The sequence below is a fragment of the Gracilinanus agilis genome, chromosome 4 (genome assembly GCF_016433145.1).
Source record: "Gracilinanus agilis isolate LMUSP501 chromosome 4, AgileGrace, whole genome shotgun sequence".
In the NCBI taxonomy this organism is placed as follows: Eukaryota; Metazoa; Chordata; class Mammalia; order Didelphimorphia; family Didelphidae; genus Gracilinanus; species Gracilinanus agilis.
Genome location: NC_058133.1, coordinates 55,765,271 through 55,791,850, shown reverse-complemented (window position 1 = coordinate 55,791,850; position 26,580 = coordinate 55,765,271). Strand labels below are relative to the sequence as shown.

General features: G+C 36.8%; 1 pseudogene; it reads left to right on the top strand.

Moving 5' to 3' along the window:
• Positions 1 to 5,285: 5,285 nt before the first annotated feature.
• LOC123245874 lies at positions 5,286 to 23,697 on the top strand (annotated as a pseudogene).
• Positions 23,698 to 26,580: the final 2,883 nt, after the last annotated feature.

Below are 26,580 nucleotides of genomic sequence, written 5' to 3'. Positions count from 1 at the left end.
AGAACAGATTGGACAGCATTTCTATCTCAATCTATTTTCATCATTAATGAGTAAAGAAAGGAAGAGAAATAGGCATTTATTAAGCCTCTACTATGTGCCAGCACTTTACAAATATTATATCATTTGGTCCTCACAACAGCTCTTTAAAGTAGATGTGCTTATTATTTCCCTCTTACAGATGAGGAAACTGAAACAAAGGTTAAGTGACTTGTCCGGGGTTTTAGAGCTGATAACATAACCACCTCTTTAGGACTCTAATATCTCAATTTCATCCAATGGGTTATATCTAGGAACAGTAAATGACCATTAAGATACAGTCAGGAAGAGAAGTTATAGAAGATGTTTGTATAATGTCAATTATAACACATACAGAGAAAAGTTCTATAGAACCCCTTGTGGGGGTCCTTTTCATCTCTCATCCTTTACTGTCCCATCCTCTTATTCACTATAATGCCTACTACAATTGTACTTATGCATAGAAGATGGATTAAAAATATGTTTGTGTCTTGTACCATTGATGTAAGATGGGAAGTTGAAATAATTACTCAGGAGTGTCTAGAAGCCCAAAGGAAAGTCTTATAAAGCTTAAGGCTTCCCTTGTAAGTTGGGATTCTTGGCTGGTGAGGAGGAATTCATGCTAGTAAATAAGTGTCTGAGGAATTCCTAAATAAAAAATACATTTGTGTCTCTACTAGTTCTGATTTCTAAACAGAATGTAGAGTGACTCAGTTTCCTTTCCTTGACATGATAATGAAATATACCTTCTTCCTCATGTCAGGGCAAAATTTGTAAACTGTGTCAGATGTGCTCTCTTTAGCAAGACTTGTCCTGAATTGCTTTATTTGTCACAAGGAAGCTGAATGAAGTGACTTCTTATGAAGGTAATGATAACAATGATGAACCCCACTTTATAATAATATATCAATATTCATTACATAATTTTATTGGGATAATAATAGTAATGATAATAATATCATTTATATAGTCCTTTAAGATTTGCAAAGCACTTTACAAATATTTAATTCTCACAATGATACTGTGTTTGGGTAGGTGCTATTATTATCCCCATTTTATAGCTGAGGAAACTGAGACAGACATAGATTAAATGACTTGCCCAGGGTCACATATATTCAAATCTGAGGCTAGATTTGAAATCAGATCTTCCTGAACCAGACTCAGGGCTCTCTCCATTGTCTTTTTACTTATTTATAAGGTAAATATGTGTGTATATCATATATGTGTGTGTGTGTGTGTGTGTGTGTGTGTGTGTGTGTGTGTGTGTGATATAATGACAAAAAGGATGGGACAGAAAAGGAGAGATGAAAAGATATATGTATATATATATCATATATATGTATTATATATAATTATATATAAATCACATGCTAGGTATACTCACTCAATCCTATGTATACTACCTCAATGATCTCATTTATACTCATGTTGTTCAGTTATTTCAGGAGTGTCTCACTCTTTGTGAGCCCATTTGAGGTTTTCTTAGCCAAGATTCTGGAGTGATTTGCCATTTTTCTTATTGGTTCTAAGGCAGAAGAGTAAGAGTGGTAAGGACTAGGCAATGGGAGTCAGGTGACTTCCCCAAGGTCACAGCTGTACCAACAATTACACATATTTTGAAATTGATACTAAACTACAAATTTAAAAGGTAATAAAGATGAAAACAATATTTTGTTTGTTAAAGGTACCCAAAATTTGTTCTCATTAAAATTATTGTTAATTTATTGGTGAAAGTAATGTGTTTTAATGTTTTCTTCTTTTTGAAAAGCTTGATTTGTGTACCTGTGATTTCAAGAGCTGGTCCTAAGTTGTTTACTTTGAAATTTGGTATTAATGGCTATTATAGTTAAAAAGACAACTTCCAAAGATATATGGCTCTAAATGGAAGAAATGTCAACCAGACTTACTAAATTATGATGTTCATTTTTCAAACCCATTCATCAATTATTCAAAGGGTTTTTTTTTATAAAATTCAGCTTGTAAATTTCCATTTTCTTTGATGTCAATTAGCAGCTGTTCCTGAAAAATAATCCCAAGGTGTTATATTTTTATATTTTTAACAAATAGGTTCAAAACCCATTGAAATTGAATTGGAAATTTTTAAACAGGTGAGAGAATTGTGTTCTCAAGTTGTTGTTATTTCTGGTGGTTCAGTTAGAAGTTTTTATAGGTAATTCACATTGTTTTCAGGAGCCCAGAGATGAGAGAATAAGCCTGCTAGGGGAGAGGATGATTAGTGGGATCAGGAAGGATGAAGTTTCTGAAAAGACTATCACATACAGCAATTAGAGAATATCGGTAACTTTGAAGAGAGTGGACTCTATTGAGTGAGGAGTCAAGGATAAGGAGGTTGAAAACCTGAGATTTTGAAAGGGTGGTGATGACACCTTTCATAAAATTAGGGAAGTTTTGAAAAAGGCTGAGTTTTCTGGGAAAGATAATGTCATAAGATCTGCAATGAATCCTACATATATATATATATACATATATATATGTATATATATATGTATATATGTATACTTCCCCAATTAGTTCTTTTATACATATTGTTGTTTAGTTGTCTGAGTCATATCTGACTCTTGGTGACCCCATTTGGGGTTTTATTTGCAAAGATATTGGAGCAGTTTGCCATTTTCTTCTCTAGCTCATTTTTAAAAAACCTTAGCTTCATTTTAGAATAAATACTGTGTGTTGGTTCCAAGGCAGAAGGGAGTTCCAAACACCTATGAAATCACAAGCCTATTTAAAAAATAAATAAAATTGTTACATTTCAGATTTTTTTCGGTCATGATATAGAAAGCATCTCCACAATGGCTATCACCTTGTCATAATTCTGAAAACCTCAAAGTCTCACGTGAGATGCTACCTATTCCATTGGTTAGATATATGGATCCAATGCATTTTAAACACACAATGAGATTCAAAGCACTTTGCAACAATAAAGAATTATTCAAATAGGACCACTGGCTAAAGCTAGTAGTAAATGGCAGAACCAGGTTCCAGCCCACACCCTTTGAACCTTCTCCATCACACCATGCCAAATGTAAGCTAAGTGATTATAATGACAATGAATCTAGGAGTTATGGGCTCCAGTCCCAGATCTGCCAGTAATGAATATAATAACTTACATTTCTATAGTGATTTAATGTTTGCAAAGTGCTTTTCTATCAATGAGCCAGTGAGATAAGTAGTACAAGAATATTATCTCTATTTTATGGCTGAGGAAACTAAGACTCTCCATGTTTAAATGGATTATCTCCAGGTCATTCAGTTAGTAACATTCAACAATGGGATTGGAATGTGGGTTTTCTTTCTTCAATAAGAGAGTTCAATGTATTTGGGCAAGGCATTTCACTAGACATCAATTTTCTCATCTGCAATATGAAAAGGTTCCTGTAATGTCCTTCTCCAGCCTAACTATCTAATTTTGTTCAATAATATCTGGCATTTGCATAGCATTTTAAAGTTTGCAAAGTAGAAACTATTTTATTTGACCCTTCAGAACAATGCTGAGATAGATGGAAGTAGTAAAGTGGTTTAATTTTTTTTCTTGTTGTTGGGTTTAGTTTTGTTGGTAAAATGAGTTATGAGCTGCATTTGAAGTCAGAAGCTTACCAACTATGAGACTCTGGGCAAGAGTGTGAGCTTTAGTTTCCTTAGTTGTAATTTTAAAGTGGGATAGCAGCCTCTCCCTTAAAAGGCTGTGAGGTCCCACTTTCCTGACTGGTAACTACCTCTCCATACCTCTATTTCAAAAAAGCTTCATTTCTTGGCTGAGCAAATTGTGGTATATGATGGTAGTGGAATACTATTGTGCTATAATAAATGATGAACAGGATGGTTTTAGAGAGAACTGGAAGGACCTAAGTGAGCTGATTGGGAGTGAAATAAGCAGAACCAGGAGAACATTGTGCCCAGTAACTGAAATACTGTGAGATGATCAAATGTAATTGACTTTGCTGCTAATAGCAATGCATTGATCCAGGACAATCCTGAGGGACTTGTGAGAAAGAATTCTATACATATCTAGAGAAAGATCTGTGGGAGTAGAACTGCAGATGGAAACATGATTTATCAAGTTTATTTGGGTATATGATTTGGGGGGTTGATTTTATAATATTCTTTTATAAAAATGAATAATATGGAAATGGGTTTTGAGTGATAATACATGTATAACCCAATGGAATTGTTTGTCAACTTCAGGAGTGGGGAGTGAAGAGGGGAGAGAGACAACACAAGAATCATGTAACTTTGGAAAACTTATGTGTAAATTTGTTACTAGAATAAAATAAAGATCAATTTTTTAAAAAAAGCTTCATTCCAAACACATGCTTCACAATCTCTGTGCTAATCACTTTGTCTCCTTAGAGTACCCCTTCCTCACTCTCCCATCTGTCCTTTATGGCTAGAACCATCAAATATAAGCAAGTCAATTCTGACATTGTTCCTGGATGGAGCATGTCAACCTACTCACCAAAGATCTGAATTAAAATCCAGTTGCCAATACTTACTAGCTGTGTGACTCTGGGCAAGTCTCTTAGCCTCTGCCTCAGTTCTCTCAACTGTAAAAAAAAGGCATAATTATTGCATGTATCCCAGAGGGTTGTTGTGAGCATCAAATGAGGGATATTTGTAAAGTGCTTAGCACAGTACCTGGATAGTAAGTGTTATATGAATGTTGATTGCCTTTCCTTTCCCCGTCTCATTAGAATGCAAGCACATCGAAGGTAAGGACTATCTATAGTTATAACTCTAGCGAGGCACAGAGATGGGTACATAGTCAATGCTTAAAAAATGCTTTTTTCATTCATTCTAATGAGATAATGTGAATTAACCTTAAAACACTGTATAGATGTGAGTTATTATTTTTGCCATGATGCCTTTTCTACTAAAAACTAGACTACTAAACTACTAGACTAGAAACTAGACTACTAAAATACTAGACTAGAAATTCAAGGATTTTATAAGTTAAAAAATATTTTTTTCAGTGATTACATTGCCAGGAAGTCTCCAAGGCAGAATTTAAAATTGAATTGTTCTTGACTCTAGGTCCTGCAATCTTTGCAGCATGGTACAGTGAGTGCCTGAGATTTTAGGCTGTCAGTGAGCTACTGGCCACATATGGTCAAGGACAGCCAACAGACTCCACAGCATCCTTGCTCCTCATTTCATAATAAGAATCCGTGCATGTTTGAATAACCAAAGGAACTGCATGTAATGGTTCCTTGGAACTCTGTGTTCCTGTCCCGTCGAATTGTCTGCTTGTGTGGATGGACAAGGAAAGAGCCATTCCAATTAGCCAGATTACCTCTGCTGGCCCTGAGAGACCTGAGTATCACTGCAGAGAAATGACAATGCTGCCATGTACTCTCGACCGGATCATACTCCTTCTGGACACACAGATCGATGAAGTGACACAAAAATTCGAGGTGCCATTGTGGTAAGCAGCTGGCATCTTGCCAACCCTAAAAACACTTTCTCCTCCTTTCCCAGACTTCTGATCTGGAAAAAAGTAAGGTAATAATAATAATAACTCCTATTTACGAGGAATCTTAAAGATCACAAAATACTTTACATACATTATCTCCCTTGTGCCTTCTGACAGCCCTTTGGGATAGCTAGAAATCATGGTAGTATAGCTTACATTTTTATGATACTCACTCTATACAAAACACAATGCTAAGTATACTGCAGGTATCTTCTTTGATTCTCACAAAACCCTAGGAAGTAGGTGCTATTATTTTCCCATTTTGTAGATTTATAATATAAATAATAATGATAGCTAACATTTATATAACTCTTATTATGTGCCAGGCACTGTGTGCTTTACAATGACTCATTTGATCTTTACAACAACCCTGGGAGGTGTGTGCTATTATCCCCATTTAAAAGATGAAGAAATTTGGGCCATCTAAGTGATTTAGTGGATTGAGAGCCAGGTATAAAATCTGGCCTCAGACACTTCCTAGGTATGTGACCCCAGGCAAGTCACCTCACTCTCATTGCATAGCTCTTCTGCCTTGGAACCAATATGCAGCATCGATTCTAGAATGGAAGGTAACGTTTAAAAAAATGAAGAAACCAAGGCAAATAGAAACTAAATGATTTTCCCATGGTTGCATAGGTAGTATCTGAGTCTGGAGCTGAACTCTGAGCTGCCCAAAATTGTACTCCAATATAGATATTACTATTCTTATACTATAGAAGAGAACACTGAGACTGGCTTAAATGACTTGGCTATGTTCACTCAGATGGTAGGTTATCTAGTGCAAGATTTGAATTCAGGTCTTACAGACTCCAAGGCTGGCATTCTTTCTGTTCCTCTGGCTGCCTCTTGACACAGGTCAATATACTATTTCTGGTCAAAAGACAGGAACAATTGATGAATGGATAAACAAGTTGTGGCATATGATTGTGATGGAAAACTACTGTATTCCATAAGAAATGACCAACAGTTTAATTTTGGAAAACCATGGGAAGACCTACATAAAATTATGAAGAGTAAAGGGAGCAGAACCAAAAGAACATTATATACAGCAATAGAAATATTCTTTGAAGAACAACTAAATCTAGAGAAAGAACTGATAAATAGAAATAAGCGAGACTTGGTTTTAAATAGTCATATATCTTTTTTGTCAAATGATATCTTTTAGGAATTTTAATGTAACAAATAAATCAATAAATAAATTTGAACTATTAAAAAACAACAAGAGGGAAAGAGCTTTTAAATAGTGCGAAGGGCAGTTTATCCAGTAATTGATTACTCTTTGGTTAGGGTGGGAGGTGACCTATGATTTTATTGATAGAGGAAAGGTTCCCCAATAATAAAAATCAATATCTGTTCTTCAGGGTCTTAGAGAGTTGCCTAGGATAATGAGAAGTTAAGAAGTAAGTAAGAAAAATTTACCCAGAGTCACACAGCCAGTAATTGTTCAAGGCTCATGTATGTCGATGAGCATAGCTACAACAATTATGTTCTAGATTTGGGTTAGGGGTTGGATCCATGATTATATTGCTTTAGGGAACTCCTAGTTGAGAAATACTCTCTGCCAGTTCAGGTGAGCACTTTCTTTGTAGCTAATAGTCACACAGATGGTGAGTATCTGAGGCAAGATCTGAATTCAATTCTGATTATATATATATATATATATATGTATATATATATGTATATATACATATATATTTTCCCCCAGTTCTAGCACTCTAACCAGTGTACCACCCAGCTCTCTAGTGGAAAAGGCACTGGGCTTAGAATCGTAAGAGATTGGATTTAAGACATCTAAGCACCAGCATCTGCTCTTCCATCTTACACAAGTCACTTCTATTTGGGCCTCAGTTCATTCATGTGCCAAATGAGGAGGCTGAACTCTATAATCCCTTCCAGCTGGAAGATTCCATGATTCTTGTGATAAGTCACTGTATGAAGCAGTCTCTCCTTCTGTAACTGTGATGCCTCTGAAGAGTGGAAAGACTCATTCTTTTCTACCCTACCCGAATGGATAAAGGGAGAACTGAGTCAACCTGGTGATATGAGATAATTAATTCCTTCAATATTCCACTCTATTTTTTTCAATGGAAAACCGTTGTGACACACCAAAGGGGAAGGTCAGTGGAGGGACAATAAATCAAGTTTTTCCCAATAAGCCAAGAAGAAAATGCTCTTTTTCATAACTTCCAACAGGAAATGATTGACCTTATCAAAACCCAAAAGGCTTCTGCTTAGATTAGATTACAGGGATGTTAACAGGAATGGAATGGAAGAAAATAGAAGAGAATTCCTCCACATCCTTATTTCAAAAGACACTGGCATCCAGGAATTGTTGCTTAAGCAATTGTAGAGGGAACTGAAAAATTGGCTTTTTCAGTAACATGTATATCTCTCCTTTCTTTTTCTTCCCCTTCTACCCCTAAGACCTTTAACTCCAAAGCCTTCACAATTTTTGAATTTCCCTTCCTGGAAATATTTGGGTAAGAGAATCAGATTTGGATTTCCCAAATGGAGAATGAGTTGTGTGATAACTCAGTCACAACCGACATCCAACAAATGAGTATTTCACATGAACTGCCTTTTAGAAACTGACTCCAGCCTACATTTCTTGCCTTATTATGTGCATTACCCCACTTCATATACTCTGTGGTCCAACAAACTGGACATTGTTTAGTTCTTTATCTCTAGCTCTCATATCCATGCTTTTGCACAGACAATATCCTATGCCTGAAGTATAATTCCTCCTTATACCGGCCTCTTAAAATCTTTTGTTTCCTTCAGAATTCAGCTCAAGTACCGTTTTCTATATAAAGATGAAGCATTTTCTGACCTCCTCTAGAAATGATCATCTTCCCCTGACTTAACCTTACTTTTATTCCTTCTGTCGCTCTCTCTCTCTCCTCTCCTCTCTCTCTCTCTCTCTCTCTCTCTCTCTCTCTCTCTCTCTCTTTCCCTCTCTCTCTTTCTTTCCCTCTCTCTCTCTTTTGCTCTCTCTTTTTCTCTCTCTATGTAATATGTATTACACATACACACATTGTATATATGTATATATGCTGTATATGTGCATATGTGTACATAGTATATGTATGTGTGTGTTTTTGAGTACTTGGATTAGGATGGAAATTATATGAGTGGAGACAAAGATTTAGTAGATGTAAGAGATGTTCAGAAAGAAATGATAAAACTTGGTAGATGATTGGATACAAAGGGTGAGAGAAAACGATTAGTTGTATATATGTGTGTGTATACACATATAAGAACATGTACACATGTATCCACACATATGTTGTCTTTTGACAGAATGGAAGTTCCTTAAGGTTAGGATCTGTTTTATTTGGCTCTTTGTACTCCTAGTATAAAATGAGATGATATCTAGCTAGCTTTGCATACCTTAGAGTACCCTATAAAAACCAGTCGACTGGTCCCATTGTTGATGTTGTTAGTACTTAATACAGTGTTTGGAATTTAGGAAGTACTGAAAAATACTTGTTTGATTCATTGATGTAGAGAGCTGGGTTGGGAGCCTCCTCGAGGAGACACAAAGTTCAGGGAGAGGGTCCTGCCTTCTTAGAGTTTACAGACTAGTAGGGTGATGGAACCCTGACAGAAATCGTCTGCTGTTCCTGGGTGGGGTGGAAGCTTCACTGGCCCATGGCCCCGGGATGTCTGCTCAGTTGCACATCCTGGGAATTTTCCTCTTATGCCTTGTGGAATTTTCCTCTCCTTGCTGTCTTGTGCTCTTTGGTGATTACTGTCCTTTGGCTTTTTAAGTGCTCAGAAGGAGCAGAGAGATACAGAAAAAGCTTTACTGTCAGCCCTGAGAGAGGTTAAGATATTCTCCTGATCTAAAAGGTTCTGCCTGGCTAAAAGTGCTTTCCCCATGTTAGTCTGGCCAAATCTCTCATCCGAACTGAATTTTAAAAGTTGATGCTGTTGGAAGGATATGAAGCCATTACTTCTCAGGGCCCAGTGGGCCACAGTAAGTCTGTTAAGGAAGCTCTTAGTACTCTTTCAAGAACTTAGGGATTTTTATCTGATTACTTTTCCTCACAGGATCACTTTTAGCATCCATCTTTCTTCCTGTTAAATGCATTGGACAAAAGGAAATGAATCCATCTCCAGCTGAATACTGCATAGCCAAGAACATTTAGCCCCATCTCATGGGAGTCTACCCTGCTCTTCTAAGAGATTCAAAAAGAAATTAAGCTTCTATTTCTACTTTTTCCTTTAATTAACAAAGATCTCTCCGATTCTTTGGGTTGTAAGGACTTCAGTCCAGTGTAGGAGTTTTTCACCTTTTGTATGTCCTAGACCCCTTTGCAGTCCATCTGTTTTAAAATATATGAAACAAAATACATAGGATTGTGGAAGAAATTGATTAAATTGAAATAGTGATCAAAAATATTGAGACAGCTAGATGGGCACAGGAAAAAAGAGTGCTGGGCCTGGAGTCAGGGAAACTCATCTTTCTGAGGTAACATTTAGCCTCACTTAACTAGCTGTGTGACCCTGAGCAAGTCACATAATTCTGCTTGTCTCAGCTTCCTCATCTATAAAATAAACTATAGAAGAAAATGGTAAACCACGTTAGTATCTTTGCCAAGAAAACACCAAATGGTATCATGAAGAGTCAGAAATGATTGAAATATCTGAACAATAGCAACAATAAAATCAAAATATTAAAATTTTTTCTCAAATTTTAAGACTCTTAGACTTCTATGCAAATGCCCCTAGAAAACATTTTCTTTTTAGTAACCACCATAGTTAAAACCTAGCTGCTACTGAGAGGCTAGAGGGAATGGGAAAAAGAATAAGAAACTGAAGACGGACTGGAGGCTTAAAAAGAGCCAAAAGGTCCTCTTTAGGAGGTCTGGAATCTGAGACAAATTGTACTGAGTGTTTCTTCCTTCCTTTCTATCAACAGGATCCTTAATTTAAAAAAAAAATTAGTTTAAAGAAGTCACAAAGAGAAATCTTGGAAGAAAAGTCACAAAGAAGAGGGAGAGTAAACCAGAGATGATCACTGCCTCTCCCTATGCCTTGGTGAATGAGCTTTTGTGTGTCCAAGTTTGAGGATCTGATTATATAGATAGGTGTAAGGTTTGATATAATTACTTTGGGGTCTATTTTATTTTTTTCTCTGTCAATATTTCATTCTTCCCCAATTATATGCAAAAATAATTTTTAATATTAGTTTTCCAAAATGTTGAGTTCCAAATTCTCTTACTCTCTGCATTTTATATAGGTTATAAGTATGATATCATATAAAATTTATTTCTACATTGGTCATGTTGTGGAATGATACATACATTAAAAAACCCATTAAGAAAATAAAATGAAAAATAATATATTTCAATCTATATTCAGAATTTACCAGTTCTTCCTCTGGTGGTGGATAGATTTTTTCATCATAAATCTTTCAGAATGATCTTGGATTATTGTACTGATGAGAATAGATATGTTATTCACAGTTGACCATCATACAATTTTGCTACTACTATATACATTGTTCTCCTGGTTGTGCTCACTTCACTTTGGATCAGTTCATGTTAAGTCTTTCCAGGTTTTTCTGAAATCATCTTGCTCATCATTTCTTATAGTGCAATAGTATTCTAGCACAATCATATACCACAATTTATTCAGGCACTCCTCACTTTTCAATTTTTTGCCACCACAGAGCTGCTATAAAAATCTATAAATATTTTTATACAAGTGGGTCTTTTCCCCTTTTTTATTTCTTTGGGATACAGATCTAATAGTGGCATTACTGGATCAAAGGGTATGCATAGTTTTATAATCTTTTGAGCATAGTTCTGAATTGCTCTCCAGAATAGTTGGATCAGTTCACAACTCTATCAATAGTGTATTAGTGTCTCAATTTTCCTACATCCTTTCTAACATTTATCATTTTTGTTTCCTGATAGATGTGAAGTAGAACCTCATTTTTTTTAATTTCCATTTTTCTAATGAAAGTGAATTGCAGCCTTTTTTCATATGACCATAGATAGCTTTGATTTCTTCATCTGAAATGCCTATTCATATACTTTGACCACTCATCAATTGGAAAAATAACATAAATTTGAATCAGTCCTCTACTTATTTCAGAAATGAGGCCTCTATCAGAGACACTTAATGTAAAAAAATAATTTCTCAGCTTTTGGCTTTTCTTTGAATCTTGGTTGCATTAGTTCTGATTATGTAAAATGAATTTAAAGTAATTAAATTATCCATTTTACATCTTGTAATGCTGCCTATCTCTTTCTTGGTCTTAAATTCTTCCTTTATCCATAGATCTGACAGAGAAACTATTCTATGATCCCTTAATTTGCTTATACCCATTTTGACCTTATCTAGATGCAAGGTGTAAGATATTCATCTATACCTAGTTTCTGCCATACTATTTTCCAGTTTTCCTTTTGGTCTATTTTTAAAAAGAGTTGACCGTGCTGCCATTTTTCACACTGGGTGGCTCTGTAAACCAGCTTCTCCCTCCACCACAAGCAAAGGGATTTCCACAAATCACAAGACAATTGTTTTAATTCCACAAGAAGTAGAATGAATTTGTATAATTTCCCCCTTAGATCTTCCTGTGGCAATTTGTTTAGCTACCCTAATATAGGGGACCAGGATACAATAAGTTCATACTATAAGCCTTGAATGACCACTTAAATGTCCAGATTGCCATTGACATTAGGTATATTAATGCTAAACCTTTTGAAATTTGCAATTGCTTCTTTGCAACTTTGCAAAGAACTTCTAGAATGGAAAGAGTGAGCTCTGTAATTCTAGATGTCTAGATCTCATATGGTCCAAAGACAGGAATTGTAGGTGAAGGAAAACCTCAGTGTTTACAAATTATGGCAAAATGAGTCAGGAAAGCCTCTTCTTATGGCAGTTTCCTTCCCCTAATTCTTTCTTCCCATATTCCCCAAAATTCCTGTTAGATGTGAGACTGAAATATTTTCTCCTTTGTTGATCCCCAGAAAACTATCCCAGGTTCAAGGCATTCTTAAGGTCAAGAACAGCAACTCAAACTTAAGCTTCTATCAATGTGTTTACATTTACCAACCTACTGGAGGATTCATTAGAACAAAACAAAAGACATTTAACCAAACCACAAACTAGCAAATTAAGTAAGAAGAGAAGACCCCCATCCTCTCCTATGGAGCATATTCTCCCATAGGTTAGCATACCTCCAATGGGAGAGAGTGCATTAAGCATTCAATAAAAAACAGAGAGCACGTATTCAACATGCATGAAGAACATTTATCACCATGGCACATGGAGGAACAGCACCTAGGCAGTAGCACATATTATTGTTCAGTTGTTTTTGCTCATTTCTGACTCTTTGTGACCTATTTTGAATTTTTTACCAAAGATACCAGAGTGGTTTGCCATTTATTTACAGATGAGGAAACTGAGGCAAACAGGGTTAAGGAACTTGCTCAGGGACATAAAGCTGTTATCTAAGGCCATATTTGAATTTGGGTCTTCCTGACTGCAGACCTGGAGCTCTCACCACCTCATCACCAGCTGCCAATCCCAACGCAGTCAGGAAATATTTGTGAAGAGGCAGACGTGGCAAGACCAGTAAATGCTTATTAAATGCCTGTAATATTCCAGGCACAATGTTAAGCACTGGCAAAACACAGAGTCACTGCCCTTTAGGACTTCACAGTGCAATGGGAGAGATAACACTTCAACAATTGTGTATGAACAAGCTATGTCGATGCACACTGGAAATAATCAACAAAGAGATGACACTAGGATTAAGAGGCATTGGAAAAGGTGGAGTACGCACAGAGGGGGATTTGTTTCCAGAGTATATGCAGGCTTATACCCTACATCCTGTCTAGATTGCATTTGAAACCAAAATACTTGGGCCACCGATTTTTTACTCTCGTCATCTCAATGGATGACTCACTTTTAGAGAGACTGCATGAGAGCTGAGCTAGTCAATCAATATGGCCATTACATTTGAAAGGAAGAGTGAAAGCTAGGCATTTCTTCCCTATCTTAGAAAACCTTGGTAGACTTGTATGGGACAAGGCAAAATTTTTTTGTCCACATAATATCCATAGGGGTAGAGAGGTGGCACAGTGGATTCTTAGTCTTGGAATCAGAAAGACTCATCTTCACAAGTTCAAATCTGACCTCAGACACTTAATAGTTGTGTGATACTGGGCAAATCACTCAATCCTGTATGCCTCAGTTTCCAAAGACACAAAATGAGCTGAAGAAAGAAATGACAAAGCACTCTAGTATCTTTGCCAAGAAAACCCCGAATAAACTCATGAAGAGTTATTCACTACTGAAACGACTAACAACAACAATAATATCAAGATAAAAATATTCGATTGGGCACTTTCTCCTGCACATTCTTTTTGTGTGAGCCATTTAATAAAAAAGAAGAATTAATGTAATGAATAAGGGATATCTGACAAAAATAAAAACAACAACCCATAATCCTCCTCACCAAGAACTGTTATGAGAAATGGGCTTATGGCCTTCTTAGAATATCAACATGAGAGGTTTACATGGGAAAAATACTTGGTAAGACTTTGAAGTTGAAAGAGAGATCCTGTAAGAATTAGAGTTCATAAAAAAAGGATGGTATTTGAGGACCCTAACAAGGCTTGGGAAGGAAAGAGGAGAGAGAGGATATCATCGTCCAATTTAATTTGACCACATCCATGAAATCATGGCCTCCATTTTAGAAGTCTCAAAGGAGAGCTGATGACTAATAAGATGACTGAGGGAGACTGGTACATAAAATCGTAAGATATAGTTCTGGCAGGGATGTTAGAAATGATCTAGAGCCATATCATCCATTTATAGCTAAGGAAACTGAAAGCCATAGAGTGATTGGATATGCCAAGGTCATATAGTTAGTGGAGGCACAAGGAATAGGATCATTGAATCTCTTGGGATTAGAGAAATCTGAGAGGCCATCTAAGTCCTGCTAATGTTTGCAATAAGGTTCCCCCTACAGCATTCCCAACAAATGGCAAATTAACATCCATTTGAAGAATTCCAAGGAAAAGAGGATCCTAGCATTATTCCACAATAGCCTATTCCACATTTAAATAGCTCTATTTACAAGGAAACGTGCCCTTACCTAAAATTGCCTCTTCCAGACTTGCCTTGTTTAGCCCTTTCAGGCCAGGCTGAATAAATCTAATCTCTCTTCCATTTGAAAATCTTCAGATACTAAAATAACACTTTTGTGTCCTCTTGAGTTCTCTATGTTCTTTGATCCTCTTCTTTTTCCAAAATTAAGAGGAGGAGAGGAGAAAAAACACCAAAAAACCCTTTATATTATTCTTACCTTTCTTCCGTAGACACAAATTTAATTTCAACTTTAACACTTGATAATTTTAATAAGACTGGAACATTTTTGTATTCTGGTTCTTTTTTACCTGAACTTACCTACATTCTCTGTGATACTTTTAAAAACTGAAGTTCATTCTCGGGTGTCCTGTATATCTGCATCAGTCTTTTTGGACAGATCTCCTTCCTTTCTTCCTTGACATCACTGTTTCTTTGGAGGTCGTCAGAATTTCATCCGTAAGGGTTTCCATTTCCTTTGTGCTGACTTCTCCTAAAACGAGTCCTACCTATACTTTTTTCTGAACACCTTAAAATCTGCATTTCCTAACTCTAACATAATTGTGATATGATACCCAGCTTTTTCTCCTATATAGTGAATTCTAAAATCCAGATTTCCTGCTTTTAAGTACAGGATTTTTCTAGTATTTCGTTAGAAATGAAAAGAAGAAAAAGAAAGCCTAAGTAAAGTGACTCACTGTTGTTTTATCTGTTGTGTGATGGGAAAAGCAATCACTTGGGATTTAGGAGAACTGGGATGTGGTGCTTCCAACTCTGCTATTAATCAATCTCTGTAATCTTAGACATGCAACTTCTCAGTGTACTCAGAAGAATCTGGGCTAAATGATCAACAAGTCTTCCAATTCTAACATTTCAAAACTAATTTACAGAAAGCTTGACTAACTCCTGTTATTAAATTCCATAATAGGGACTGTTTTTGTGCTCCCCTCTTTTGGAAATGAGGCTCCCAGAGCAAACAGAAGTAGTCACTGTAGTATGAATGCTTTATCTGGCTCTGCTTTATTTGGGAGACTTTCCCGTCACCCTCTACATTCAATCCCTACACTTCAAACTATTGATGGGCTCTAGCTTGGGCAAAACACTGGGACAGAGCATTCTTTTCCATTGACTGGTAATGAGATAAGTGCATTAGGTTAAGAGGTAACTACCGGAATTACTGTAAGCACTCTAGCCTTGTTTTTCTGCTAATTATCCCTGCTTGAGCTCTGGTCACACCAGAGAAGGACTTAATAATGAGATAAACAAGCTATCCATTATATGTGGGCATTATCTGGGCCCACCTCTGCCCTTTGCATTCTTCTCATTACTACAGCAACACCTATCTCCTTTGTGAGGTCCTCTATAGTTCTGATCATACTTCTTGGCTATTAATTAAAGCCCCAGTTGACAGTTATTCAGTCATCAAGCCTCAGAGCTGGAAGGAATCTGAGAGCTTACATCATCTGATTCTTACCCAACTCATGAATCCTTTATAAAATATGCTGCTACAACACAGTCTCTAAAACCTACATTGATGGGGAATTCACTATAGCCCAAGACATTCCTTTTCCCTTTAGTAGCTGCTGTTGCTGTTCAGTCGTTGAAGACTCTTCATGAGCCTATTTGGGGTTTCCTTGGCAAAGATAATGGATCAGTTTGCCATTTCCTTTTCCAAATCATTGATAGGTGAGGAAACTGAGACAAACAGGATTAAATAACTTGTCTAGGGTCACACAACTAGTAAGTGTCTGAGGTCAGATTTAAATTCATGAAGATGAGTTTTCTGGATTCTAAGTCCATTGAGACATCTAGCTGCTATTCACTTCAGGAAAATTTGAATTCTGAGGAAGTATTTTTCTTTTCTTGCATGAGTTTCAAATTTATTTCTCAGCAACTTGCCATAATTTTTCCTATGTCTATCTTCAGGGCAGAAACAGAACAAATCTGATTCCTTGTCCAGCTATCAGTCCCTCAAATACTTGAAAGTGCTGTCATGTCCCCTTTAAATTTTCTTTTCCCCAAGCAAAATATTGTCATTTCTTTCATCCAATCTTCAAGTGACATGGTCTCCTTCCCTTTTACTATCCTGGATGTCCTCTGGACAAGCTCCAGTTTGTCCTAAAGTGAAGTCCCCAGAATTGAACAAACTATTCTCGATATGATCTCATCAGGGCAGAAAGCATCTTCTCTATGTTGGAAATTGTGATTATCTTAATGTAACCCTTTTTTGGCTTCCATATCACAATGTTGAGTCATAATGAGATTACAATCTACTAAAACCCCTTGCTCTTTCCCATAGAAACTGTCATGTAGCTAATAAATAGATGCCTTTAAAAATTATTTCTGAATTTACCTCCCACCCAGGAATTGGATTTTCCCTTGTAACAAAGAAAAGCAGACGCATACACCCCACACACAAATTGGCACAGTGAGGATGACAATGACAATGGATATGACAGTCTGCTCTCACAGTTCCCCACTATGTATAAGATACTGAAAAGAGAATTGTTATATTCTAGAATTTTTGCAGCACTCAAAGTCAAACTGTAGGCAGATGTTATCAGAACTCTGTTATCATTTGCTCTCTCTCTCTCTCTCTCATCAGAACATTATCCTGACTTTTAGCACACCAAAAAATCATTGCAATTACACACCACATTTATTTATATTCTTCATTATTTAAATTTGCTTCCATCTTCTTTGCAGCTTAAAAATCTGAACTGATTGACAAGCTACCCTATGCAGCTACATCATTCTTTTTATTTGCCTCTGATTTTCTTTTTCTTTAAAAATAATTTTTGGGACAACTATCAAATCTAACCTCAGACATTTCCTAGCTATGTAACCCTGAATAAGTTACTTAACCCCAATTGCCTAGCCCTTATTACTCTTCTACCTTAGAATTTATAATTGCTATTTCAAAACAGCAGGTAAGATTTTTAAGATAATAATAATAATTTATTTAGGGGTAGCTAGGCAGCACAGTGGATAGAGCACTAGGTCTGGTGTTAGGAGGACTTTAGACACTTCCTAACTAAGTGATGCTGGACTTAACCCTAATTGGCTAGTTCTTACTGTTCTTCTTTCTTAAAATTGATACTAAGACAATTGACAAGGTGTTTTCCTTTTTTAAATAATAATTTATGTTTTCAGAATTTTATTTTCAAGAGCTTCCCACCCATTTTGTACCTTCTTCTCCTGCAGAATCTTAATTCATTCTCCTTTTATCTATTCATCTTTAAAAACAGCTACCATTCATTTCCCCTCCCTTTTGTAAGCTAAAGCACTCACCATTTCTTTAACCTATTGTTGTATGCCATGGTTTTTTATTTCTTTACTATCCTCCATGTCCTTCTCAGATTGCTTTCTAATTCATCAATACCTTTCCCAAAAAGTAGAGTTCTAAATGGAATGTTATTCCTTTGTTCTAACTGTGGAAGAGTACAATGGTTTTTATCACCTCCCTCATTCTGAATACTATTGTTCTAAAAATATGGAATTTCAATGACTATTTTACTGTCATATCACAACATTGGCTTATATTAATATTATAATAAACTGACTAAAACTGCCAAATATTTGTCATATGAATTGCTGTGTAGCCAAACTCTCCTATCATTTATTTATATATTTGACTTTTCTAATTCAGTTGTAGAAGTTTATATTTATAGGGTATAAGGATTAGACATGTGATTTTATTTTTATAAGGAATACCAAGGTGAAGAAACTCCTTTTACCAATATTGGTACCACTTTTCCTCAATTTTACTGACATAGAATTGTTTAAAGTAATAAGAGGTTAATTAACTTGTCAAACTAGTCTTTTACCTAGTTCCTCCTAGGTCCCAAAACTCTCCTCCTTACTCCTTTGTCTCTGAAAAGTTAATTAGGCACATCTGATTATGTAATTGTTATGGGAGAGAAGGTAAAGCATAGCAGAAGATATTGGTCCCTCAGGTCCATGTTGTCCTCTCCTCTTTTTTATCAAATGATAATTTAAGACTATATAGCTCATAGCCCCCATTTAGGAAAATTCCTTTCATTTAGTCAGGGGTTTGGCTCTCTGCTCCAATTTAAATGTTTATCTCTAATTAACCTCTGATCTCTTTGTGTTTGAGGCAAAATTCAGAATAGAATGTGAAAAAGCAAACGTAGTCTATTAAAATATCTATTATTGGACAGATATGGATACAGTAGGTTGAAGAAAGAGCAGAATTTTTTTTTAAAAATTGATGGGACTGGTAGCTTCTGTCCAAATCTTCTATTCTGAAATACTTATAGGAAAAAATACCCCCTCTCATATTTCACTTCTCTACTATTGTTCAGTCCCCCTTTCTCTTTATCCCTTTGATTTCTCTTTTTGCCTGTTGCCCCCTGCTATTGATTCTTCCAACTCAATATGTTAAGTCCTAAACAGGAATCATCTCCTTGACAGAAGCACTGCTGTTGCTGCTGCTCAGCTCTTGAGATCCCCATTCCTTCCTCTCATTAGACGTTCAAAGACAACGTTTGTTCCTTTGAAATCTCCTGAATATAACTCAGGATGAATGAGAATCCCCTCTATGATGTCTCTCACAATTCTGCCTTAAAAATCATGATGGTCCCAAGTTGCTATCAGGACTGAGAAGGGAATATTTATCTCTATGAACCACAGATCCCAAGATATCAATCAGTTCTCAAACCCCTAACCCACAAATCAATTATTAAAATGTAAAACGTCTTAGGACCAGGTACAAATGCGAAGAGAATTCTATTGTAGATGTCTTTCCAAGTTGACATCTAAACATTAATAACTACTCCTTGGGTTCACCCACTTCAAAATCCCCCTAAATCCTCCTTGTTCTTTCCTTCCCTCTTGCTGTCAAGGGCACCATCATCCCCCCAGTTCCCTAGGCTTGCCAACCCAAGTGTCAAACTTTACATACTTCATCTCCTCTCTCTCATCTCCACATATCCAATCAATTGCCAAGGCTTGTCCATTTTACCTTTTAATTATCTCTTGAATAAACCCTTTTCCCTCCTCTGATACTGCCACTACCCAGGGGTAGGTCCCTATCACTTCACACCTGGAGTACTGTAATAGCCTGCTGGTTGGTATTCCTGCAAAAAAATCCCTCCCCACTCCAGTCCATTCACCATCCAGCAGCCCAATTAACCTCCCTAAAGAGTAGTGTTTGACCATATCTGACCTCCTTTCTATTCCTAAAACAAGTCACTTCTCTCGATTCTGGGCATTTTTACTGACTGTCCCCATACTTGGAATGTTCTCTCTTCTCATTGCCATTGCTAGCTTCTCTGGAGCAGTGAACCCTGGGTTCAAATTCAGCCTTAGACACTTACCATGTGACCCTAGGCAACTCATTTAACTTAAGTCAGCTTCAGTTTACTTATCTATAAAGTGAGGATAATAACAGCACCCATCTGTTGGGTTTGATATATATAAAGTAATTTGCAAATCTTAAAACACCATATAAATGCTAGCTTTTGTATGAGGGAGCGGCTTATATCACAGTGTCAGGGTTTAAAGTGATCTCAAAAATTAGGTAGCCCACCCTGTGCCTGAATGAGAATCCCCTCTATGATGTCTCTCACAAGCAGTTATCCAATCTTTGATTATAGACCTCCAGTGATGATGGGCAATTCCTGTGTCTTCAAGGCAACCCATCCCATTTGGAAGAGTTTTCATCATTCCCCTGATTTTTCTTGCAATCATCTGAGTTTTGCCTCTTTGAAACTGAAACACACCAGTTGCTTCTCATTTTGTTTTGTGAGGTCAAGTCTAATTCTTTTTACACACAATCAACATTAGGACTTGAGTTAGAGCTGGAATGGACCTTAGAACTGATCTACTTGTCTTCTTTGTGACCCAACTAGGAAGCAGCTAAAAACAATGTACCCTCTAAGGTATAACAAGTAGACAAAACTGTCCTAATCCTTTCTGGATTTCCTTCTTCAGTCTTTAGACAAAGTATAGAATTGCTTCTCATCAGTCATGAACTAAACATTAATTAAGAACCTAAAATGTGCCAGAGGGACAGCTAGGTGACACAGTGGATAGAGTACTGGCTATAGAGTCAGGAAGACTCATCTTCAGGATCAAATCTGGCCTCAGACAGTTACTAGCTGTGAGACCCTTAGCAAGTCACTTAACTCCATTTGCCTCAATTTCTTCATCTGTAAAATGAGCTGGAGAAGAATCTTTGCCAAGAAAATCCCAAAAGGAGTCACGAAGAGTCATACATGGCTGAAAAATGACTAAACAAATGATAAAACTGCATGCAGGCCCTATGCAAAGAGCAAGGGACATGAACCAAAAAGCAAAAAAAAAAGTCCCTGACATAAAGGAGCTCACAGCCTAATGGAGGAGACAACCAGTTACAAACAGGATATAGAGAGAGACAGAGAAAAAGAGACAGAGAAACAGAGGGTCAGAAAGACAGAGGGACAGAAGGACAGAGGGACAGAAGGACAGAGATGTAGAAACAAAGAGACAGAGACAGACTGAGAGAGATAGAAACAGAGACAAATAAATAGCTAAAAAGACAGACAAAAAACAAAAAGACAGATAAAGAGAGAGAGAGAGAGTCAAGTTCTGCATTCACAAGCCTCTAAGACAAAAACAAAAATAAATCTGATGCTCCTTCTGTGTAAACATCACTGGGCTGGTATTGGGAAACAAAGATTTTGGATTACATTGGGTCTCTATCCTCAGGAAAGTCTTTTAAGGAAATAAAATCCATCTGTCAATAGCTACCATATAAAAAAAGAGAGAGAAAAGGTATGGCAAAACCAAAACCATTATGTTAGTTTTATTTTTTATTTTATTTTATTATTTATTTTAAAATCCTTACCTTCTGTCTTGGAGTCAATATTGACTCCAAGGCAGAAGAGTGGTAAGGGCTAGGCAATGGGGGTCAAGTGACTTGCCCAGGGTCACACAGCTAGGAAGTGTCTGAGGCCAGATTTGAACCTAGGACCTCCTGTCTCTAGACCTCGCTCTCAATCCACTGAGCCACCCAGCTGCCCCCTATGTTTTACTTTTAACAATAATATTTTAGAAAATTTTATCAGTCAGTAAGTCAATTAACATTTATTGAGTGCCTACTATGTACCAGGGAACTATACTAAATCACTATAGACACAAAGACAGGCAGAAACAATCCCTACTAACAAGGAGTTTTCTGTTTAATGCAGGAAAAAACATTTAAGCAACTATCTAAGAGGGATCTGGGTGGCTAAGGGGTAGAGATGCAGGCTTGGAAACAGGGGGTTCTGAGGTCAAATGTGGCCTCAGACACTTCCTAGCTGTGTGACCCTGGGCAAGTAACTTAACCCCCATTGCTGAGCCCTTACCACTCTTCTGCCTTGGAACTGATACTTTGGTATTAAATCTAAGACAGAAGGTAAAGGTTTAAAAAAAGAAGAAGAAAAGTGGGGAAGGAAGGAAACAAACATTTTTAAGTGCCTACTGTATACCAGGCACCATGCTAAGCTCTTTACAAATATCATCTCAGGATAAACTAGGGAGAATCTCAGAGGGAAAGTGCTGAGATTAAGGAAGAATGGGAAAGGCTTTTTGGAGAAGGTCTCACAAGACCTAGGACTGTCCTTTTTGGTCTGCCCTACATTTCTCTGGGACTTTTAACCCCAAAGGCAATGCTGGGAATGTAGGAAATTGTCTAGTTCCTGGATTAGTGATGTCATCAGCTGTTGCTATGGGAATAACAAAATTCCTAAACAAGGGTCAGTGCAGGTAAGGGAAGGAGGCAATGATCTGGAAATGTTCCGTTAAACTGAAATACACAGCTATATAAGGCTAAGCCAAGATGCTTGGAGCTGGTCAGGGGTCAGCGAGGCTCAAAGATTGCTGATCTGAAGGAATTAAAAGGGGATGAAATGAAGAAAGCAAAAAGTAAGGATAAAAGCCAAGATTGCCCTGGCTTCCAGATATGCTAAACTATTCTGGTGAGTCACAAGAAATTAATACCTTATGGCTCAGAAGCATGGGCTGTCTTCCCTTTCTAACTTATTTTTCTAACTAACTTATCTGTTGGCCTGGACCATATCCCAAACTAAATTTATTAAGACAAAAGAGATTCCTGCGTAGGACTTTGGCATCTGTGCCATCTTTTTTTTTCTTTTTTTGAAACTATTACCTTCTGTCTTAGAATTGATAGTAAGAATTAATTCAAAGACAGAAGAGAGGTAAGAGCTAGGCAATGGGGGTTAAGTGGCTTGCCCAGGGTCACACAGCTGGGAAGTGTCTGAGACCAGATTTGAACCCAGGTTCTCCCATCTCTAGGCTTGGTGCTTTATGCACTGAGCCACCTACCTGCCGCCATCTTTACCATCTATTCTGTATTTCACCCAACACATAGTATACACTTCAATAATGTTTGTTGACTGGCTTTTCCATTCACTTACTATATGGACATTACAATTATTTGTATATGTGTTTTGGAAGCTGATTGAGCACACAGGACCATGTCAGTCACCAAATATAGCATCAAACATGATAGAATCCCTTGTACTTTCTGGTTGGAGCTGAGAAGAGAGGAGTCTGAATTTCTTTGGTATAGGAGAATTCCCAATGTGGAGTTTTCCACATCGTTTCATGGAAAAAAAAAGTCACTTAAGGACAATGGAACATTGTTTTCATATGTGTGTGATGGAATGGTGATCTATTTCTTCATTGCAGCCTCCTAGGTGCCATGGCTAAATCTCTGAGAACTTGGACCCTTGGCATCTCATATGCATTGGTTTATCTGGCTCATGGCAACTGGAGGAACCATTTCTGTATTTCTCTACCATGAAAAGCATGAAGTTGCTGAGATATTTTTCTGTCTAACAATGGGATTTTATCCTGCATTGGTAGTAACATCAATGAATAACACTGATGGGTTGCAAGAACTTGCCTGTGGAGGCTTCATTTATTGCTTGGGAGTCGTGTTCTTCAAAAGTGATGCCACCATTCCATTCGTCTATTCCATTTGGTACCTTTTTGTGGCCACAGCAGTAGCAGTATATTACTATGCCATTTGGAAATACCTTTACCAAAGCTCTACAGACTTCATCCAACACTTATGATCAAACCTGTGCTAGGTCTCCAAACCAGTATTACTTCAGTTGTGGAATTGGGAGTGGAGGAGAACAGAGAACTGCACAGGAAAAAAAATGCACTGACTTTGCTAATTTGTTTTAAAAATACAATTACTGTGAACTGAAATTATGATCTATGTTGGGTGGGTTCCTCCCCTCAGCAAAAAAGATACTATATTAACTCTATTGCATTCCACCTTCATGAAATACTTTTATAGAGAATGGCCAATGAATATTTATAAATGAGAATTTTTTTTAATCTTATCAATTTTGCTGCATGGATTTTCTAATAAGTTCAGATGTAAGAAGTAGGTGCTTAAGTGCAACAACAAATTCTTTTTTTCTTTTTAAAAATAATTTCTACCACTTTATCCATTAGCTTTGTGAAGAACCATGGATTACTTTTTTTGCCATGTTTTTTTTTACTACTTTTTTTTTCATTTTTTGACTACTTTTTTTTGCCGTGTTTCATTGTTGCATCATGTAGTTATTTTTAAATGAAAATTTTAGGTTTTAGTTTTTTTTAATTTTTTTTAATTTTAGGTTAAATTTTTTAATTTTAATTTTTAAATTTAAATTTAAAAGTAATTTAATTTAATTTTTAAATTTTAGAGTTTTTTAAATCTAATTTTTTTAAAATTTTAGCTTAAATTTTTAAAAGAATTTCATTGAGAAAACATCTATGCAGTTATTCATTCATGTGGGTTGCAAATCTTTCAACATTCCGCATACTGATAAACATTATACCTCTTCTAGCTATTTTATTATGTCAAATAATTGCCAATTTTTTTTAAATTACAGATTCAAAACTTGCCTGCCAATCTATATCTATGAATTCAACGCTGCTTCAGACCTGATCTAATGTAGCCTCCTAGTACTGGAAAAATTCTTTTGACTTGTTTAGCTTTCATGGAGACCTGGCTCTCCCTCTGCCTTTTGTCACCATTACTTCAGGGATTAATCCTTTGCATGATGATGGATAGGGGATTTTTATATCAGGTCAGTATTCATGGGGTTGGGTTAACCATCAGCTGAAAATCCTTGAAGATTATGATGATTTAAATTGGTCCTTGCTTAATTGGTGTCTACTGTTTAAGCCAAATTACTGATTCTCTTCACACTTGAAATTTGAGAATTTGCTTTAAAATTTGCTTTATATGACTAGATGCATCAATTCATTCACTCTCCTGTCTTTCAATACGCTTTTTCTTTTTTTCCTATTAAAAGCATTTAAAAAAACACCTTAACTTCTGTGTATTGACTCAAAGGTGGAAGATTGGTAAGGGTGGGCAATGGGGTCAAGTGACTTGCCCAGGGTCACACAGCTGGGAAGTATCTGAGGTCATATTTGAACCTAGGACCACCCATCTCTAGGCCTGACTCTCAATCCACTGAGCTACCCAAATGCCCCCTATTAAAAGCATTTGAACATTATGGGATTGGAAATCATGAGCCCAGAACCCATGTTTCCATTTCTGGCTCAATGTCATGGTGATAGAGTATTTAGCATATAGATTGTATCCTGTCTTGATCTTCTTATATGAAGATTGATACTCTTGTTGTTTCCTTCACTTGTTATTTCATGATGGTATTTTTAATAATGAAACCACCTCTTGCCTTCAGCATTGCCCGTTTTCCATTAATAATAGCCCTGATCAGTGAGAATTACTTAAAATTGATAACCTACTTTAGGCTCACTAATACGGTCAATTTTATTTTTTTTTCTTGGTGTGGGCTTCAATGGTGATAGATTTTGTCATTATTTTAATAAGTTAAAAACTCTGCACTTTTATGTGAATCATGTGGAAAAGAATGGGCAGAAGACCTCTATGATATTAGGTGGTAAACAAAACTAGAGACCCCAGTTACAGCAACCACAAACCACACATCTGGATGCCTGATCTCTCCCTGTGTACATTTGTTTTAATATATTACTGGTTTTTTGTGGGTTCCTTTACTCTGTTCAAAAGTAGCACTGTCAAAGCCCACTAAAACTTATGTAAAATCCTGCTGTAGTCTTGAATAAAATTGTAATTTGGATTTGTTCCATTGTCTCTAAAAAAAATCTTATCTTTTCCATCTTAGAATCAGTACAGTATATTGGTTCCAAGGCAGAAGAGCCAGAAGAGTTATAGGGGCGTGGCAATGGGGATTAAATGACTTGCCTAGGGTCACACAGCTTGGAAATATTTGAGGCCAGATTTGAACCTAGGACCTCCCATCTCTAGACCTGGCTCTCAATCCACCGAGCCACGCAGTTGCCCCCAATAAAGTCTTTTCTTGATCTTATTTTAGCTACCATCCTGCCTCTCTTCCCCTTTAATCATCAAGCCTCTTAAAGGGATAATCAATATATATTCCATATCGCTCAACTTTTGCATTATTTTCTTCACTTTTCAACTTCATATAAAAAGGGTCCCTTGTCCAATACTCTACTGAAATTGTTCTATAAAAAAGTTACAAATGGCTTCTTATTGACTACATTCAATGGGCTTTTTTCGCTTTTCCGTCTCCTTATCCTCTTTGTCGTATTTGTTATTAAGGACCAAAATTTCCTTCTGGGTACACAATTGGTTCCTATAACACTACATTTTCTTTGGAACCAGGAGATTTGAGTTAGGACCTGCAGTGGTCACCACTACAGTCATGCAACCTAGAAGAACTGGGGTATGGATAGAATTGAACTAGGATAGCTGAGGCAAAGGAAAATAAGAAAAACAAGCTATCACCCCAAATGGATGACCAAGCTCAAATAGGAGAGGGAGATCATGAGCAAGAAGGCTCCCGTGTCAAACAAGCATCAAACAAGCTAGGACCCTAGATCAGGAACTTCTTCCACCTAAGAGAAGCCCCAACTGCATGCAAGCTGCT